Genomic DNA, 21411 nt, shown 5'->3' on the forward strand with positions numbered 1-21411 from the left:
TTGTCTAAAATAATGGCATCTTTCAGTGGTCACTTGGTGTATTGTTCTTTCTCTTGTTGGGTGATTAACGATATTCAAGTGAACCCGCTGACCTTGGGTGCAGACTTCCCAGATGCTGCAGAAAATGTCCCTTTGTCTTCAGTTCAGTCTCCACCCTGACTGCTGAGACGTTCTCCTAGCTCAGGGGTGGGGTGGGGGCCGCTCTAACAAAATGCCACAAACAGAGTGGCTGAAACAACACACATTTCTGTTTTATTTATTTTGACAGCACATTGTGGCTTGTGGGAGCTTAGTTCCCCAACCAGGGATCGTACCCGTGTCCGCATCAGTGAAATAAACAGCAGACATTTCTTTCTGCCTATTCTGGAGACTGGGAAGGCCAAGGTCAAGGTGCTTTGTGAGATCTCTTTGTTTGGCTTCCAAATCTGCTTATGTCCTCACATGGCTGAGAGCAAGCAAACTGTGGTCTCTCTTCTTCCTCTCAGAAGGATGCTAATCCTGTCATGGGGATCCCACCCTCATGATGTCATCTAAACCCAATTACCTCCAAATATCATCAGGGTTAGGGCTGCAACATAGGAATTGGGGGCAGTGGGGTGGGATTCAGATGTTCCCCCAGAACAGGCATGCTTCTGTCATTTGCTCTGTTTCTTGCCCAATGGCCCCTCTCCGCACAATCGCAGAGGTTGGGGGTGGGGTGAACGCACTCTGAGTAAGACGTTCCCTAAGTAAAATCCAAGCTTGGCCAAATTTACTCTGTTTCTACTCAGTTTATACTTTATTGCTCTCTATACCTTCTTTCCACAGTCTCAAAACATTAATAAGTGAGTTTATAATGTGTTTATAAGCTTATATTTTCACTCAAGAATATGCATATTAAACATGCAAAAATATTTCGGGTGTTACCACATGGAACTCTGCTCAGTGTTGTTATGTGGCAGCCTGGATGGGCGGGGAGTTTGGGGGGAGTGGATACATGTCTTTGTGTGGCTTAGTCCCTTCCCTGTCCACCTGAAACTCTCATTGCTAACTAACTACTCCCCCCAATGCAAAATAAAAAGCTTTTTTTTTTTTTAAAGAATAAGTGTTACCCTACTATATGTATATAGATAATCCATAAGGACCTACTGTATAGCACAGGGAACTATACTCAATATTCTTTAATAACCTATATGGAAAGCGAATCTGAAAAATAATGGGTATATATATATATATATATATATATAACTGAATCACTGCTGTCAACCTGAAACTAACACCCCAGTGTAAATCAGCTATACACCAATATAAAGCAAAAATTAAAAGTGTAAAAACGTAGGTGTTACCAGTATCTTACAGTGAAAGTCTGGGTAGCTATTATGTTTTAATGGAAAACACCACTTTTTAGTAAGTTGCAATATAGGTTAGTTTAGATCTGGCTGCTGCTCCTTCTTCCCTGGTTTCTGTCTTTTCCCTCTGACAGATAAAAGCCAGTTTTTACTCAGGATTTTGCTGCTTCATTCTTTCCCATCAACTTTTTCAGCGCCTCCTTTCTGCCTCCTCAGGGACAACTCACAGAAGAATAGTTTAGGGGCCTGTGATTGGTTTGATGAGAATCAGGAGATGATTTTGCTTTTGGATAATCCACCACTGAAAGAAAGCATGTCACGGTTGTGTCTTGTTTCCAAGGTGATTCCAGTTTCTTGTGTGGTTTGTACATTTTGCAACAAGGTGTGTAGAATAGATCTGGTAACATGAGCTATTAAATCTTGCTATTTGCTGGGCACTTTATATATTGATACATTGTTTTACGCATCTATATAAGAGCACTGTGAGCTACAAACTACCCTTCTTATTTTATAGAGGAGGAAAACAGGGCTGCAAGAGGTACAAGGCATCCTTCTAGATGGGGGCTGACATTTAAATAGGAGATTGTCTGAATCCAATTGCAAAGTTCTTAACCACTGCTTTGGTGCCTCTCACACAGGCCTAAAGGCCCAAGCATGGCTAGTGCTGGAACTGCAGTTGTTTAGAACAGAGTGGCGTGGTGGTGAGGGAGGGAAGAGCAATCAGAGGGCCTAGTGGATGAGGTTTTTCCTGTTACAGACCCACTGTCACCCCCTGTATTAGCTCAGAATAGAGCATTGCTTTGAAATGAGTGGAGAATGTAAAATGTATACAAAATTGGAGATGCTTTGCAGAACACATTGCCCATGTTACTTGGCACTTTGTAAATATTGTACAAATAGTAACTGCTAATAACCTCATGGTTGCTATGATTTCTGTTTTGGTAATTAAGATAAAATTTTACTGATTTAGATTTAGATATTGTTGAAATACATTTTCTATTGGAAAATGTATCCCACTTTCAAATAGATTGATTTGACCAATGCAGGTGACTAACTGGATTTACATATAGATGTGTTACCCCGAGGCTTCCTAGGTGGTTCAGTGGTAGAGAACCCACCTGCCAATGCAGGAGACGTGGGTTTGATCCCTGGCTGGGGAAGATCCCCTGGAGGAGGGCATGGCAACCCATGCCAGTATCCTTGCCTGGAGAATCCCAATGACAGAAGAGCCTGGTGGGCTGCAGTCCGTGGGGTGCCAGAGCCAGGCAAGACTGAGTCCTGAGCGCTGTGTTACGCTGAAGCTTTGGAAACGGCTGGGTGTGGTCTGTGTCAACTGGATTTCCAAAGGAGATGACACGGTAGAATCTTGGCAGTGAAAGGCCCAAGCTGGCATTTGGGTTCCATGACTGTTGGGCCTGCATAACCCTTCTGCCTTTAAAGCTCAGAGCCATGGTGCTATGTTGAGGTAGTTCCATGTGGAATTCTTCTTTGGTGTCGCCTGAAGGTTTGGTCTGTAATTGAGCTTAAAACCAGTTGGCAAAAGCTCTGTTGGTTTCTGTATGATGGGGCTGTCAGATGTAGTGTATTGTTGGATATATGATGCACTGTAAATCTAACACAGTTGCCTCCTAGAGGGGAAGGTATAATGGCTAGCTACAGGGATCCAGTTGCCTGTGTGAGTCACAAAAAAGAGGGAAGGCCCCAAATTTTGGAAATTTTTATAGGAAGACTTTTTAGTAACATATCACGCAGGTTAACTTGGATTAAACAAGGGCCATTTTCTGACGTCAGAACCACAAATAGCATTAAAGCTCTGAACCTGAAAGGGGATGACTTCAGGGTAGATGGAGCTTTTGTCTCCTCAGAGTTCCTGCTGAGGATGCGTCAAGGGCAGTCACCAAATGGAGAGCAAAGTCCCGGTTCATGAAGGCTGGTGATGACCCAGCCAGTGCGGCACTAGTGGTCAAGAAGCCACCTGCCCGTGCAGGAGACATGGGAGACGCTGGTTTGACCCCTGGGTCAGGAAGGTCCTCTGGAGGAGGCAATGGCAGCCCGCTCCAGTGTTCTTGCCTGGAGAATCCCATGGACAGAGGAGCCTGGAGGGCTGCAGCCCAAGGGGTCACTAAGAGTCGGACACGACTGAGGTGACTGAAGTACACACACAGTGACCCAACAGCTTAGACCTCACCCACGAGTGGTCTTTGGGTCATCTGAGGCGTTTCCATCTTCAGCGTAAGAAGCTGATGAAAGGTCTAGAAGCTGGGTGACTGAGGAAAGCAAAAGGCGCTCCCGTGGGTGTTGTTTCTGTAGCCTCTGCAGTGTTGTGAACTGAGCTGGAGCTAGAAAATTCTTTTTTCCCCACAGTCTGGTGCAGACTCTGGCTGCAACATCTCCTTTCCAGAGTTCTCTAGAGAGAGGGATATCCGAGACAGTGATGGCCAGATGGAGAACAGAGCAGGGGATCTGTTGTGTCCCTGTGGTCAGCCTCTCTGCCCATGCCGTCAGCCACACATGGAACCCAGGTGAACTGCCACCTGGGTGAGAGCCCAGTACCTCTGCCTGCAGTGGTCAGGCCCACTAGGAGAGTGAGACGTCAGGACTGTCTGTCTCTGATCCTGGAGATTTCCGCTTCACCCCTTTGGGGGGAGTGTGCTCCTCACCTGTCACCTCCCAGGGACCTGGCTGGGAGGAATGAGGCAGGCAAATTCTCTCCTGCCGGTTGCTGGTGGAGATTTTCAAGAAGGGAGAAAGAAGAGCACACAACTAAAATCAATTTTGTATGTCAAAGATAAGAACATTGAAACTGAAAAAAAAATCAGGAAATTGTTTGAATTAATGTAAAAGGGGGGCTTCCCAGATGGCTCAGTGGTAAAGAATTCACCTACAATGCAGGAGACACAGATTTGATCCCTGGATCGGGAAGATCCCCTGGAGAAGGATGGCAGTCCACTCCAGTATTCTTGCCTGGAGAATCCCACAGACAGAGGAGCCCGGTGGGCTCCATGAGGTCGCAAAGAGTTGGACAGGACTGAGCGACTAAACAAAAACAGCAATGTAAAAGGTAACCCTCTTATATGCAGATTATACGACAAACATACTTTTGGGAAAGGGTTTTCATATAGAAACAATGTTATACGTGGCATTTAGGTTTCTAGGTTAGCACAAAAAAAGGAGTTGGCCCATTATGTGGCTGGAATATATTTACAGTGTCGTGAAAGAGACATACAGATGAGTTAGAACTAGCGTTTCGTTCGCACGTGTCCTTCGGGAGAAGTGGGTTTAATGAGAAGGTGATGAAGCAGCTGAGGAAGAACCTATGAGGTCCCCTTGGAGAATTGTTATCCTAAGTGACCCTCGGGGTTCTGAGGAGGTAAGGGGCTCAGGTGGTGTTTTGCCCCACGTTGGGAGGGAGAGAGCTGGGGTGCAGGATTCTCCGGGGGCTTGGCCAGGACCCCAGAGCTAGGGACTCCGAGCTGCTGCCATGACTCTCTTCACTGTGCTGCTTTACCTCCAGAGGGACGCAAGTGTCTCGTTTCTCTTAAGCCCTGGTTTTCTATTTTATCTACAAATATTTCAGTCTGTATCTTTAAAATCTAAGAATGTTTCAAAAAGTTGTAAAACCTTATATACTAAAAGATTTAATAATACTCTCTTAGTTCTAGCTGCTATAGCAAAAATACCCTCGACTGGGTAGCTTATGGACAACCTCTCACAGTTCACGGCTCCGGAGGTTGGAAGTCCAAGGTCAGGTGCCTGCAGATTCCGTGTGTGGTGAGGAACTGCTTCCCAGTTCATAGTCATTTCACCGTGTCCTCACACGGAGGACATGAAGGAGTGAAGGAGTCCCTGGGTCACTTTTATAGGAACACTAATCCCATTTGTGAGGGATCTATGCTTATGATCTAATGCCTTCCCAGAGCTCCTACCTCCTAATATCACATGGGAGTTAGGATTTCAACATACATGTTAGGGAGGGGCACAAACAGTCAAAGCAGCTACTTAATATCAATCACATTTTCTAATTGTCTTCTTAAATTTTATACTTTGTTTTGGTTTCCATACAGTGCCTACTCATTGCAGTTGGTTGGTATGTCTCTTCAGTTCAGTTCAGTTCAGTCGCTCAGTCGTGGCCGACTCTGCGACCCCATGAATCGCAGCACGCCAGGCCTCCCTGTCCATCACCAACTCCCGGAGTTCACTCAAACTCATGTCCACAGAGTCGGTGATGCCATCCAGCCATCTCATCCTCCGTCGTCCCCGTCTCCTCCGCCCCCAACCCCTCCCAGCACCAGAGTCTTTCCCAGTGAGTCTAATCTAGAGGTTCCCCATCCTCCTCCTCTCTTTCTCCACTTGCAGTTACTTTGCTTAGGACCCTGGGTTTGTCCTGTAACTATTCCCCAGTCTGCACTTTACTTTTTTGCATTCCTGGCAAAAAGTAACATGTTTCCCTGCCTTCTGTGTTTGATAGAAACTTGCAGTTAGAGGTTTGATCGATTATGCTCAATTTTGGGGAGTTGAAAGTGGGGTGAGAATATACTTTGGGTGATACTGTGTTCTTACAGCAGGAAATACACAATGTGTGTGGGGTTTGTTTGCTTTTTGGGGTTTGCTTTTTGCTGTGATTGTCTTTTTGCAGTGATGCTCAGTCTTGGTCTTCCCTGGTGGCTCAGTGGTAAAGAATCTGCCTGAAATGCAGGAGACCTGGGTTCAATCCCTGGATCAGAAAGATCCCCTGGAGAAGGAAATGGCAACCCGCTCCAGTATTCTTGCCTGGAGGATTACATGGGCAGAGGAGCCTGGTGGGCTCCATGGGGTCGCAAAGAGTCAGACGCGACTTAATGACTAAACCACCGTAACTAGTCTTAATGATCATTGCTTACATCCATTCCACAGTGGGGGTGTCAAATGGTGAAATTCTTGTTCTTCGTTTCCTTCACTCATTAGCTGCAACGTCTCTAAGAAGAAAAACTTCCCCTCGTCAGTTAGTTGGTTTCCCTGGGATACAGTTTTTATGAGAAAGGCAGGTTAGCTGAGTCAGTCTTCTTTCTTATTTCCAGTTTTCAGAATAATGAGTTGATTTCCTCTCGTTCTCCTGAAGTAGAGGATGTTTCATTTGTTCCTCTGTTTGCTTAGTAACAAACAGATACTTTTTAAAAATCGAAGTATAGTCAATGTACAATACCACATAAGTTAGCGAATAGTGAAAGTTGCTCAGTTGTTTCCAACTCTATACGACCCATGGACTATATAGTCCATGGAATTCTCCAGGCCAGAAAACTGGAGTGGGTAGCCTTTCTCTTCTCCAGGGGATCTTCCCAACCCAGGGATGGAACCCAGGACTCCTGCACTGCAGGTGGATTCTTTACCAGCTGAGCCACAAGGGAAGCCTACCATATAAGTTGCAGGTATACAATATAGTGAGTCATATTTTTAAAGGTTATACTCCGTTTACAGTTATTACAAAATATTGGCTGTATTCCCTGTGTTGTACAATATGTCCTTGTAACTTATTTTAACACATGTACTTGATGTGTGTCAATCAGCTGCAGTTCTTAATACTTGGATGCACAAATTGTCCATTCTTGGCTGGAGGGAGCTAATGCAAGTTGGTGAGGCATTTTTCTTGAAGAAAATAGTTCCAGCTAAGTTGACTAAGTTATGTCCTTCTTCAAAAACACATTCTTTGTCGGTGAGGTTCGCTGACCACCTGGAGGTGTCTGCATAGGCATCCCTGGTCATCGGAAGCCTCAGACATCACGGCAGCTATTACAGTGGAAGAATTGAGGAAGAAGGTAAAACTTCACACTAGAGAGCTTCCTTTTCTGTTTTCTTTTTTTACAATTGAAGTTTAATTGACATATAATATTGTATTAGTTTTAAATGTACCACATAATGATTCGATATTGGTGTACATTATGAATGGATCGCCGCAAGTCTCATAATCATCTGTCACCATACAGAGTTGCTGCTGCTGCTGCTGCTGCTAAGTCACTTCAGTCGTGTCCGACTCTGTGTGACCCCATAGACGGCAGCCCACCAGGCTCCCCCGTCCCTGGGATTCTCCAGGCAGGAACACTGGACTGGGTTGCCACTTCCTTCTCCAATGTGTGAAAGTGAAAAGTGAAAGTGAGGTCGCTCAATCATGTCTGACTCGTAGCGACCCCACGGACTGCAGCCTACTAGGCTCCTCTGTCCATGGGATTTTTCTAGGCAAGAGTACTGGAGTGGCTTGCCATTGCCCTCTCCGACCATACAGAGTTATTACAGTTTTATTGACTACACTCCCTGTGCTGTACATTACATCCCCTTGACATTGTTTTTTATAACCGGAAGCCTGTACCTTTTAATCCCCTTCACCTAATTTACCCACACCTGAGTCCTAAATCAAGAAATCCCAGCAATGTGGTTGTGCTTGTTGTCTCTGGTTCTCAGCTCCAATCCTGCTTTTTATTATGTGGGGCTCGAAGCCTGCACACTACATCTTGCAGACCCCTTTGCCAGCTGCTCTGCACTTGGATTCTGCAAGGAGGAGGTCCTGGTAGGGAGCACTGGGATGTGGGAGAAGGAGGAGACGATAGCAGTGGCTCCTGCTCGGTCGCAGCGGTGCGGCTCTCACAGCCCTGGTACCAGCATCAGTGATGAGGGCCAGTGCGGGCTGGGGGCCGCCAGCCCGGAGCGGTAACAGTTTCTGGTCTCTGGGTGCGGCCCTTTCATTCTGTTTCTCCCGTGTATCTCCATGTTCTTTCTGGCTCTCCTCTACCTTCCAGTGCCTTGTTCGCAGCTCTCTGCACCAGTGTCCGTCTACTAACATCTGCAGAGGAGCTTTCGTTTTTCCCACTGTGCACGGGGGCTCCGGTCGGGGAGACCTAGGTTATAATCTCATGGGCACTGCTTGCACTGTTCCACGGCTTAACTTCTTGCATTTTCTGTTTCTCCCTCTATCTAAGGAGGACTGTAGAAGTAACCGCCTCACAGAGTTGTTTGAAAATGAGTTTGCACACACACTGTCACACACACACGCACATTATTAGCTTTGAACGGAACTCAATACATGTTAACAAGACGCAAGCTAGTTTTGCTTTTTGGCTGTGCTGGGTCTTTGTTGCCGTGTGTGGGTCTTCTCTAGTTTCGGGGGGCGGGGGCTACTCTCTAGTTGCGGTGGGCAGGCTTCTCACTGCAGTGGCTCCTCTTGTTGCAGAGCACAGGGTCTAGGGGCACAGGCTTCAGTAGTCGTGGCTCACAGGCTCATTACGAGCTCTGGAGCACGGGAGTTGCTCTGAGGCATGTGGAATCTTCCCGAACCAGGGATCGAACCTGTGTCCCCTGCATTGGCAGGTGGATTCTTATCCACTGTGCCATCAGAGGAGTCCACAGACTGATTTTTGAAGGCTTGTTATTTAAATTTTTTATTATGGAAAAGTTCAAATGTATACAAAAATAGAGTAATGCAATGAAACTTTATGCAAACGTTACCCAGCTTCGACAGTTATAAAATTAAGGCTATTCTTTTACATATACCACCCACTCTACCCCCTACTCTGGGATTATTTTAAAGCAAATCCAAAACATCGTATTATTTTAACCATAACTAACTCTAAGAGATCGTGCTCAGTTGCTTAGTCGTGTCCAACTCTGCACCCCTATGCATTGTAGCCTGCCAGGCTTCTTTGTCCATGGAATTTTCCCAGTAAGAATGCTGGAATGGGTTGCCGTTTCCTACTCCAGGGGATCTTCCTGACCCAGGGATCGAACCCACGTCTCCTGCATTGCAGTCAGATTCTTTACCCTTGAGCCACTGGGGAAGTTCCCAACTATAAGAAATAAAGACTGCTTAAAAAACAACCAAATACTATTAGATTGTAGAAAAATGAAAATAATTGCTTGATATCATCAAATATCAAGACAGTGCTCGTTTCCCCAATTAGCTCATAAATGTCTTAGTTTTAAAAAATGTTGTTTGAATCATGTTTGAAATAAGAACCACCAGCTGTAGTTGGTTGATATGTTTCCTAAGTATCTTTTAATCTATAGGTACCTCCTTTTTCTTTTTTCCTCTTAAAATTTCCTTGTTAAAGAAATGGGGTCATTTGTCTGGCAGAGTTTCCCAGAGGCTGAATTTTGTTGATTACAGCCTTGTGGTATCATGTACCATGTTCTTCTGGCCCTATATTCCTTGTATATTGTTAGTCAGATTCAGAGGTATATTATTTGGTTGAATTTCAGGCTTACTTATTCAAACTTCTTTATAGTGTTGTGTATGTCCATCAGGAGGCATGTAATATCTGGTTTTCTCTGTTTTTTTTTTTTTGCTTCATGATTGATGCCTAGATCCATTCATTCATTAGGGGTTACAGAAGTTTGTGGTCTGTTCTTTCTACAAAACTTCTGGAATGCTTCTCTGAAGAGAAGCTTCCCTCATCAACTACTTGATTATCCTGAGGTACAGTCCAAATGGGAAAAGATAGGGTAAGTGCTTAAGATTTCTCTTTTCCTTGGCAGTTTTCAAGATAGTGGTTGACTTCCTGCTGCTGCTGCTAAGTTGCTTCAGTCGTGTCCGACTCTGTGTGACCCCATAGACGGCAGCCCACCAGGCTCCCCCGTCCCTGGGATTCTCCAGGCAAGAACACTGGAGTGGGTTGCCATTTCCTTCTCCAATGTGTGAAAGTGAAAAGTGAAAGTGAAGTCGCTCAGTCGTGTCCGACCCTTAGCGACCCCATGGACTGCAGCCTACCAGTCTCCTCCATCCATGGGATTTTCTAGGCAAGAGTGCTGGAGTGGCTTGCCATTGCCTTCTCTGGTTTGACTTCCTAGCCTCCTCCAAAGATAACCGGTGATGCTTTTCGTGTTGTAATTACCGGTTTGTGAAATAGCAGCCGAGTCCCAGTCTGCTGCAGCTGTTGTCCTTACTGATGCTCAGTTGATCTGTCTTTGGCTACTGGGATAGCCACGTTGTCTCCTTGTCATCTCTGATAGGTTGTTTGCCTGATGGTGTGACAGGATGTTCCAGTTTCGTCATGTTCATCCCCTGATCTGGAGTCAGTCATTTCTCTCAGGAACCTAATTCTTTTTATTGAAAGATGGTACTTACAGACATGATCTGGGCAATGGAGTGATCGTTGCTAATGGACTGATCATTGTCTCCTGGCTTTTTAAGTGAACATAGACAGAAAATAAATGTTTTTAAAGATAAAATGTACCATGAGTTTATACTAACACTTCTGATTCAAATATAGGGCCTTTGCTCTAACCTCATTAGTCTTAAAGCTTCTATTTCCTCTTCTGATGACATCAACCCTGGTTCTTAACAACACCAAGATAATCCCTCATTTGTTCTGTCCCACAACACATGGACACCAGTCTTGGAATCAACACTGAAAGCAGTTAATATTTTTTCCCAGTAATTTTTTAATGTTAGAGCATATCCTGCTGGGATGAATGGGCAAATTATTGAGTTTTCAGTCATTTGAGTCAGTTCCTTTTTATAGAGCAAACTTACAGTGGATGGTGATTAATTCAATGCAGGTATATTCATTTGTTTCATTTTACTTTCAATTTGATCTTTTTAAAAATTTGATTTTGTTGTAATACTGTAATTTATTTACATGTTACAAAGTAAAATCTTTATAATGTGGTATATTCAGAGAAGTTTAGATTTTATCCATATCTTCCACATATTATGCCCTCCATCAAATGGTTAACCATATTAAAAATGTTTGTGGTTTTCATACCATTGGTTGAATTACACACAACCATGTTTATAGTCTCCGTTTCTTAGATAAATGGTAGCATACTAAGTCATTTTTCTTCTTTCAGCTAATATATCCTAGAGATCACTCTACCATAATTCATAGATGTTCCTCATTCCTTTTTATACCTGCATAGTATTCCATTCCGTGACTGTACAACAACTTATTCATCCAGTCTCCCATTGATAGTTTTTAAATTATTTTCATCATTTTTGCTCTCAGAAGTGTTGCTGAAGAGAATGGTCTTGTGCTGATATCTTTTCATATTTGTTGTCCTTGTTCAGTTGCTCAGTCATATCTGACTCTTTGCGACCCCATGAACGGCAGCACGCCAGGCTTCCCCATCCTTCACTGTCCCCTGGAGTCTGCTCAAACTCATGTCCATTGAGTTGGTGATGCCATCCACCCATCTCAACCTCTGTCTCCCCCTTCTCCTCCTGCCCTCAGTCTTTTCATATTAGGATTTATTTCAGTGCAATAATGAAATCTTTTCCCAGAAAAGCCTTATTTATCTAATCTGGGACATTAACTTCTGCTATTACATAGAGATTTCAGTGGGCCCTTTAGTTCTCTAGAAATTGTAAAATTGTAATATAGTTTTTGCTCAAACTCAAGCATAAAGTCTCCAGCAGAGAGGTCTTTGTAAAACCTGCTTTTTTCTACTTTTATCCCAACTATGGTGTCATTTTCATGGAGGTGTGAAATCTCTGAGAAAAAATTTCTGGAGGAGGTTGGGCCTCTCCAGGGTAAATGTCTGTTGAATATGGTAACTCTCACTTTTTCATGGCAGCAAAATGGTTTGGGAGGAGTTGACTACCTTTTCAACTTCACTTCTGCCTCTCCACTTACCTTAAAGTTGAGTGCAGTTACCTTATCTCTAACCCTGTCAGCACCCACAGAATGCACTCACGGTGGGTTCAGCATCTCTGTTTTAAAGAACTGCTTTGCATCTTCATGAGGGCTTTGAATCTTAAGTTTTAACCATCAAGACCTAACATCAGGGTTTCTTTTTCCATTTTGGAAATTGAATGCACAAATATATATTCTTTTGTAAATGTTTAAAAAATATGATTCTCTTTTTGTGCTAGAATCAGATATCTGATCTACAGAAACTTTTCGTAAAGTGCTTTCTTATGTTAATATCATTTGTGAATGGATCTTGTTTTTTCCCTTATACAGATGTATCATTACCAATGAGCAATGCTTAGAGTGGCTTGTGAGTTGTTGTATATGAGTGAGTGAGAAAACGTGATGCAGTTGGGGTGGGGCTGAGGAAGAAAGGAGCAGAGAGAGAGAGCCAGTATGTGTGAGAAGGAGATTTTGGGGGTGCAGACTAGAAACTAAAAGATGGAGAAGGTGATATAAAGCGTGCGTCTGTGTCTGTGCCTGTCCAAAAGACATACTCCTGAAGGTACATCAGCTTCATTGTGCGTCACTAAAGAAGGAAGACGTGTTGACCTGCCTCTGTTTAGGAAAGAGGAGCAAATTTGGGTCACAGTTCCCTCTGTTGGCCGTCAGGTGGTGCTGTCAAGCTAAGGCAGCTCGGTTGTCAAACATGGAGGTGATTTAGGATAGGTTGATTCAACTCGACAGTAATTCATAAATATTTATTGAGACTAACTGAGCATCAAGGACCTGTGTTAGAGTAAAGGCACGAAGATGAATAAGATGATCCTTTCCCTGGAGAAGTTTATATCCTAGTTGGGATGGAGAGTGACACACATTGCAGGCATACCTTGGAGATGCGGTTCTAGACCCCTGCAGTGTAGTGACTATTGCATATTAAGTCACATGAGATTTTGGTTGTTTCCTAGTGCATATTGAAGTTATGTGTACTTTATACTGTAGTCTAGTAAGTGTGCAATAGCAGTATGTCTAAAAAAAGCAATGTACATACCTTAAAAACACTTTATTGCTCAAAAAATGCTAACCATCAGTTGAGCCTTCTTTGAGTCATAATCATTTTGCACTTATAACACTGATGATCTCTGATCACAGATCACCATACAAATATAATGAAAAGTTTGAAATCATGCAAGGGTGACCAAAATGTGGCCAAGAGACAAGAAGTGAGCAGACACACTGATAGACTTGCTCAAGGCAGTGTTGCCACAAACGTTCAGTTTGTAAAGAGCACAGTGTCTGTGAGGTTCAGTAAAGCGAAGCACAGTAAAATGTGGCATGCCTGCATTGATTGCTGTGTAAAAGTACCACACATGAAGTGGCTTAAAACACGCACATTTATTATTATTTTCTGTGGGTCAGAAAGCCAGGCATAGTTCATCTGGGTCCTCTCCTGGCTTATTACATGGTTTTTGGCAGGATTCAGTTCTTCAGCAGCTTTTAGGCGAGGGACTCTGTTCCTTGCTGGCTGTGGGCTATAGGCTGCCCTCAGGTTCTTGCCACATGGACCTCTATGATATGGTAGCATGCTTCCTCAGAACTAGCAAGAGAGACAGCCTGTTAGTCAGATGGAGGCGCAATCTTGTGCACCTTAATTACAGTTGTGGCTGTCCATCATCTTTGCTGTATTCCATTGATTTGAAGCAAGTCACTAGGCCAGCCCACAATCAAGAGGTGGGGATTTACAGGGGTGGGAATAGTAAGAGGTGGGAGTTGTTGGGGGAGATGGTCGAGTCCACCTGCCATGCAGGTGTTTTCTGTAATCTGCTGATGTTTGAGAGGTAAGGTTCTGCAGAAATAAGAGGGAGGAGCATCTAACCTCACCTGAAATGGAAATGGCTTCTCAAATAATGTGATGTTGAGGGTCTCCTTGACGGACAACTGAGAATTAACTTGGTGTGTATAAGGTAGAGAGGAGGAGGGAATTTCAAACAGAGGGAACAGTGTACACAGACGCAGTAGTGGGTGAAGTTAGATCATGTGTCTGAGGACCACCATCCAATAGTTAAGTGTAAACTGTGGGTGGAAGACAGGCAGAAGAGTCAGAAATGTACGGTAAGGGCTCATTTATGGGTTTCTCCTTTGCCAGGCTAAAAAACGAGGACTTTATCAAGCGATCATGGGGTGGATTTTAAGCAGGGTGGTGGATTTTAAGACATAGCGTTGTGGTTTCTTGATCTGGGCAGATTGTGGAAGTTTGATTTTGATACCTTTTATAATAATTTAGGCTTGAGATAAAGAGGGCCTGGATTAAAGTAGTGGCAATAGAGAGGAGGGAATACATTTTTATTTTTTAAACTAGGAAGTGATTTAATGTTTGGATGAGGTGGAGGCGGGAGATGGAACAAACTGGAATGATGCCTGGGTTTTGGCTTAGTTTTGGCAGAACATCCTTGCTAGGAGGCAGGGGAGAGCGAAATGGGCAGAGGGAAGGATGGGTGGAAGGGAGAGGTCTAAAAGTGTGTATACAGGTTTGTAAATTTAGTGACTGCAGGAGAGCTTATCTCCAAATATTCTTTACAATGTTTATGTTCTCAGTGCAATCAATGTAGCTATGTAAATTTACTTTCTAGTCAAACCATATGCCTCAGGGATAGGAGACAGAATCAAGTGCAGAATTCATTCTCCTTGCAAACAGTTTGACAAAAGGAAAGTCAGTGTTAGACTTTTAGTAAGCCTCAGCCACGAAGAGGGAGCCTCTGGCCTGTCCTGTGTAGTGCTCGGAATATTGTAATCCAGCAAGTACTACTCCAGGCCACTCTGTACAAAGTGTCAAGTCGCCGACTCTTTCTTCAGTTGAGTTATACCTTCATATAACATAAAATCCGCCACTTTACATTTACAGTTTAGTGTTTTTTAATACATTCATTATGTTTTACAACTACCACCAGCGTCTAATTCTAAAATATTTCCGTCATACCCATTCACTGCTGCTTCTGCTGCTGCTAAGTCGCTTCAGTCGTGTCCGACTCTGTGCGACCCCATAGACGGCAGCCGACCAGGCTCCGCCGTCCCTGGGATTCTCCAGGCAAGAACACTGGAGTGAGTTGCCATTTCCTTCTCCAATGTGTGAAAGTGAAAAGTGAAAGTGAAGTCGCTCAGTCATGTCCGACTACTTGCAACCCCATGGACTGCAGCCCACTAGGCTCCTCCGTCCATGGGATTTTCTAGGCAAGAGTACTGGAGTGGCTTGCCATTGCCTTCTCCGTTCACAGTCTGTCCCAATTCTGTACTTCCCCAACTCTCAACAACCATTATTCTGTTTTTGTCTATGTTGTTTTACGGACCTGCTTATTCTGGCATTGCATGTAAAATGGGACTTGTGGGCCGTGTGTCCTTCTGTGTCTGGCTTCTTTCACGTGGTGTGATATTGTCATGGTTCTTCTGTGCTGTGGCATGTGTCGGTGTTTTATCCCTCTATTGTGAAATCATATCCATTGTATGGATATACCACATTTATTCATGTATTTATTCATTGATGGACATTTGGGATGTTTCTACTTTTTGGCTACTTTGAATAACGCTACTGTGAACATCCTGGACAGTTTTTTGTATAAACACACGCTTTCATTTATCTTGGGTGTCTGGCAGGAGTAGATTGCTGGACCACATGGTTACTCTGTGTTTGACTTTGTGAGGAACCATCAGACTGTTTTCCGATGCGGCCACATCATTTTACATTTCTGTTACCATCTATGGGGGGGGTGTCTCTCTCCACATCCTTCACCAGCACTTGTTATTAACTGTCTTTTTAAATTAGAGACAGTCAGGTGGGTGTGAAGTCGGTCTTATTACAGTTTTGATTCAGGGTTGTTTTAAAGAATTGAGCAAGATTCCATAGATGAAGTCTGATATGAATTTGGGTCTCAGTTCTATGCTAGATTCTGGGAGCCCTCAGAATAACTGTGTTAGTGTTCCTTGTCATTTTTATAGCACTTCTCTGGTGGCTCAGATGGTAAGGAGTCTGCCTGCAGTGCAGGGGACCCAGGGTTCAATCCCTGGGTCAAGAAGATCCCTTGGAGAAGGGAATGGTTACCCCAGTGCTCTAGAATCACAGTGTAGCAGGCTGCATCCTGTGCATTAGAAGAAAGCTACACATTTGAGTCACTGCCCCAATTTCAGTCTAAGAGAAGTCATTGGTAGGATTTTGAAGAAAGGGAAACAGCTTGGGGCTAAGTGGCACTCTCTTTTGCCACCACAGAAGGTACCATTGAGCACGTATCATTCAGATCTCACAGTAACACCTGAGAGGGTCAGTCACCGTTTTTACAAGCACGGAAACTAAGGTTTGGATTTGGTTCAGAAGCTTGGTATCAGTACGAAATCATGGGAAACAGAATTAAATGTGGGGCCAGATTTCTGGTTTGGGCACCATGAGTCACATAGTGTGTGTTGGTTCTTGTTATTTGTTTTGCTAATTTAGAGGCGATGGTGGTGAAGATAATTCCCAAATGGTGGCTCATGCAAAATTCCTGTGTAGTTGTTTGGGAATGCATATTCTACCTACTCATGTGAACGCCAGTGCAGCTGCCTGGTGTGGAAATACAGCAAGCTAAACAAGCCAGGCTCTGCAGACCCAGTTGAGAAGTACTCAGGGGAGGTCTGGGGAAACCGCCCTTCCTATTTTCCGGTTCTTTGTCGTTCTCGTTGTTCAGTCGCTAAGTCGTGTCCGACTCTGCCACCCCTTGAACGGCAGCACGCCAGGCTTCCCTGTCCTTCACCATCTCCGGGAGTTCGCTCAAACTCATGTTGGTTAAATAGCTTGACTTTGTAGATGGACATTAAGTTCCTAAGGAAACATTCAGACTTACACTTCAAAGGAGGGAATTTCAAATCACCTTTTTTTCTAGCTTCTTTTGTATGATAATCAGAGAACGGAGGAATGATAATAATGGTAATAATGTCAAAAGGGAGCTGTGTGACAAAAGATTTTGCTCCATGTTAATTCAGAATTGATTGCGGTTGTCAAAGTTGCATCAGTCAGGGTCCCAGGGGAAACAATTCAACCCAGATGGTTCTCCTGAAGAGACTTAAATGGAGAAGAGGTGTGAGGAGAGATTAGGGAAGCTGAGAGAGGTGCCCCGACTGGCAGCCTTGGGAAGCCCTCACCAGCTCTAGGGCTGAAGGGGCCCCCAGAGGAAGGGCATTGCAGGCCGTAGGGCCCCTGGCAGGAGCCATGCTCATAGTGGCACAAGGTGTTGCCCGACCAGGGCACTGAAGCGGGAAGGTGGGGGGAGAAATGCCCAGGCTCAATCTCTCCTCACCCTTCCCTGTCCGGTCAGTGTGCAGCCAGCTGGGAGGGGAGGCTGGTGGTGCAGGCTGCAGAGGTGAGCTTCCCGGGGTGCAGAGCGGCAGACAGATTTGGTGGGTTGCAGTTGGAGACCAGTTTGCACAATAACCAACTATCTTACAGTCAGCACATTCTAAATTTTAGAAAATGTTATTTTGGAAAACCTTGAGAAATAGTGCAACTATAGAAAAACGTCTGTTTCTCATTTTTTAAAAAAATTCCATTTTATTTTCACATTTACTTCCACAAAGCTTCTTATCTTTTAGGCGACAACTTTGTCATGAAGTCTCTTAAACTTTGCACCTTTTTCTTATTTTCCTAATACATGGATGCATATCATTATACTGTGGTAAGCCTAAAGCAGAGGGTGCCATGCTTTCATAATTGAAAGTCATTCAGTCATGTCCAACTCTTTGCGACCCCTTGGACTATACAGTCCATGGAATTCTCCAGGCCAGAATACTGGAGTGGGTAGCCTTTCCCTTCTCCAGGGGGATTTTCCCAACCCAGGGATCAAACCCAAGTCTCCCACATTGCAGGCGGATTCTTTACCAGATGAGCCACAAGGGAAGCCCAAGCTTTCGTAATTAGCAGAGGGTAATTTTTAAATTCCCGTTTTTCAGATGACTGCATTGATGTTAGTGAATTATTTGAAGGTGATCACTTGTCTTCAAATGGGTCAAAGTGGAATTTAGTTGGGTGTTTTTGTAGCCCCTGACTGAGGGGAAGAAGGTGCAGCCTGTTAAAAACATCCAGATTGGCACATGTATCTCCTTGCAGACACAGCTGGGAATTATTCTGCTTCATACACTGATGAAATATGCCCACTTGCTGTTAGCGGTAACTGAGTGACCTGGTTTCTCTGTCATCCTGTGTGTAATTCTCCTAGGTCTAGGTAAGATAAAGGTCCATGTATCTGGGTACCTCTGGGGTTGCTAGGAAATGATTTTCAAAGTGCTTCGTGGTGATGCAGCAGGTTGAACTTTTTTGTGAAGGGTTGTCATGGAAACCAAGTGCATCATTGCTTTGTCAGACTTACTTATCTTGTAATGATAAAACAAAAATTGTAATCCAGGGTTAAGGGATTAATAATAATAATAATGAAATGGAAAAAACCTGTAACTTGAAGGGGAATGCTGCTGCCCGCTGCACATCTTTTGAATTGGAAGTTGTTACCAGCAATGTCATGAGACGTTGGCAGGGGCTTGGCTGTGTGAAGTGATGGGAGCTAATCAGTTTGTTTTCTACTTGTCTTCAGAGTCAGAAAACCATGATTTCTCCCTGTGGCTTTGGCTGTAGGGTTTTATTACCAACCCCAGCTCCCGAGCTTTCAGATGAGGGGAAGATAGCACACCCACACTGTGCGTGTCAGCGAGGCTGCCAGGGTCTGTTTGTTGGTTGGTTGGTTGGTTTTACGTTCCCCTTCCCCTCTCCATCCCCCTTCCTCCAGGAGCATGGCAGGCTTTGGGGTGATGGTGATGCTTGCTCTCTCTGCTAAGCACCAGACACCCCAGGAGCAGATCCTGAATCAGAGTCTTCTTCCCTGACCTCCCGTGGCAGTTATCAGGGCCCTTAAGGAAACAAGATCGTCCTTTTCTGCAGATAGAGGACAGACCCTTCTAGCATCATAGGTATGATGACTGTTGCTTATATCTTGATCACTTGCTTATTAGGGTAAAATTTCAAATGCAGGTAATTAGTCAGGATAGGAGAACTGCACTGAAAGGAGACTTTATACTGTGCTTAGTGGTTCGTCTGCCTCCATGGAGACTAAACTCCTGGGATTTCATTTCCCACTCTGCAGCTGTGTGTGTGTGTAATAGACTTTTGTTGCATTGAAATAAATCTGCTCATTTTAGACTTCTGCAGAATATCTTTTATCAATGTTTCCACATTTAACACATTTGAGTTTCTTTCACTGAAGGGGGAAAAGTTTGACATGAGTCCTTAGACTGACGATGGAAACAATCCAGTTTAAGTAAGTATTGGGTTGGTCACTTTTGTCAGTAACGGTGACATTCCCTTCAGAAGGTCAGTACTGGAAGGACATAAAGAAATGCTGGGCATGTGTTCTACCTTGTCATCAAGAGCTACAGCCAAGAGTCTGGAACTGGGAAGACAGCCAAAATTATAAGATGCAAGTCACGGGAATGCAGGGACCTCAGCAAGGGGATCCCAGTATGGCTGCCGGATGCCACCTTCCTGGTTGTGCCCACCACATTGGGCAGGCCTCGGACTCTGGCTGACTTCTACCTTCAGCTCCTGAAAGGTGCCTCCTGACTCCTGACAACTGTTTCATAAAAACAACACATGAACCTGAAGTACCCAGCGCACAGTAGGTACTCATTAAATATATGTGTGTGTGTATACTATATGAATATGTGAAGGAAGGAAATGGTATAAAATAGATCCGGGTCTTAAATGCCACTCAGTAAAATATTTGGTTGGCCAGAATGTTTGCTCAGGTTTTCTCACCATCTTACAGAAAAACCTGAAAAGATCACATTTCACTGATGCTAAAGTATACTTTTTCAAAAAAAATTTTGCAGCTCTAAAATTGAAATGCATTTTATAACTGATAACATTTACTAATTTAATTGACAATATTTAAAATGGCAAATAAAATAATGGTGTGTCTTATAATGCATAGCTTCTTAGATTTAATGAATATGACAGCCCTTACCACGTCAGGCACCATTCTAAGCAATTTATTTTAATTCATTGAATCCTCAAAACAATCTTATTTAGGCTGGCAGCATTATTATTCTCCATTTAAAGATGAGGAAACTGAAACCCAGAGAGATTAAGTAATTTACTGAAGGCCACGCCATCATCAAGTGGCAAAATCAGGATTGGAATCCAGGCTGGCTGTGGAGTCTGGGCTCCTAACTGATGTGATATAATACCAGAGAGGGTCTTCAGGAAGGTGGCTTTTGAGATAAGACATGAAAGAGATGAGTGGCAAGCCATGTGGATATCTGGAGGAAGACGTTGCAGGCAGAGGGAGTTCCCTTTGTCTGGAAGGTGTTTGGCATTTTGAAAGAACCACAAGCAGGTCTATATTTTTGGAGTGGGATCAGTGAGAGGGAAGGGTAGGGAAGGTGAGGTCAGAGAGATGAAGGGTGGGCACATCTTATATGAGTTTGGTCTGTCTTAAGGACTCTGGCATTTAATTTGAACAACATGGGAGTCTCTAGATGGTTCTGACCAGAGGACTGATTTACTAGGATCATTCTGCCTGATGCACTGAGACTAGTCTGAAAGAGACAAGTTAGGAGCTCATTGGAGTAATTCAGGAGAGAAATGTCCATGGCGTGGATGAGAGTGGTAATGGCAAGAGGTGGTAAGAAATATTAAGATTCCAAATGTATTTTGAAGACACAGATGGCATAATTTCTGATGGGTTAAACTTGAGAGCATGAGATGGTGATGATGAGATTAAAAATAATAGCCAACATTTGTGTATTCTCACTAAATAATTTACACATACTAATTTAGTTAATCCCTATAACAACCCTATGAGGAAGAAAGTACTATTTTTATTCCTGTCTTATAGAGGAGGAAGGGCTTCCCTGGTGGCTCAGTGGTAAAAAGTCCACCTGTCAATGCAGGAGATACAGGTTCGATCCCTGGGTCAGGAAGATCCCCTGGAGGAGGAAATGGCAACACACTCCAGTATTCTTGCCTGGAGAATCCCATGGACAGCAGAGCCAGGCAGGCTACAGTCCCTGGGGTCACAAAGAGTTGGACACAACTTAGTGACTAAATAACAACAAAAGATGAGGAGTCTGAGGCACTGAAAGGTTAGGAATTTGTGTAGTATCACAGACTATTAGTGATGAAAATACAATTCCAATCCAGGTGGTCTGGATCCAGAGCATGTTTTCAACTACTATGTTTTATTGCCACTAAGCTGGAAAAAGAAAAGAGTCATGCATGAACTAAGATTTTTTCTAAGTAATTGAAAACCACTGAGGTGGTGAGAAGTACTTTTTTAAAAAAGAGGCAATAGTAGTCAGATTTGTATTCAGTTTGAATATGCTGAGTTAGAGTTGACTTATAGATAGCTCTGTGGAGAGGTTGCAAAGGCAGTGAAATATATACAGGCTTGGAGTTCAGGGGCAGGGTCCTTCCGACTGACATG

The 21411-nt window shown here is 43.9% G+C and overlaps 1 protein-coding gene across 18 annotated transcripts in view; it reads left to right on the forward strand.

Annotated features, from left to right (window-relative positions):
- PDE8B (phosphodiesterase 8B) overlaps nucleotides 1-21411 on the forward strand; it is a 352403-nt gene that overhangs the window by 115990 nt on the left and 215002 nt on the right. Inside the window, exon 1 of one of the 18 annotated variants that reach the window (XM_055436851.2) lies at nucleotides 12-19606. The exons of the other annotated variants lie outside the window; for them this stretch is intronic. The gene's annotated coding sequence lies outside the window, so the exon portion shown is untranslated. Of the gene's footprint in view, nucleotides 1-11; nucleotides 19607-21411 lie in introns of those variants that run through there. 18 annotated transcript variants of the gene reach the window in all.

The sequence above is a fragment of the Moschus berezovskii genome, chromosome 9 (genome assembly GCF_049115385.1).
Source record: "Moschus berezovskii isolate FMDL1 chromosome 9, NW_MosBer_1.0, whole genome shotgun sequence".
Classification (NCBI taxonomy): Eukaryota; Metazoa; Chordata; class Mammalia; order Artiodactyla; family Moschidae; genus Moschus; species Moschus berezovskii.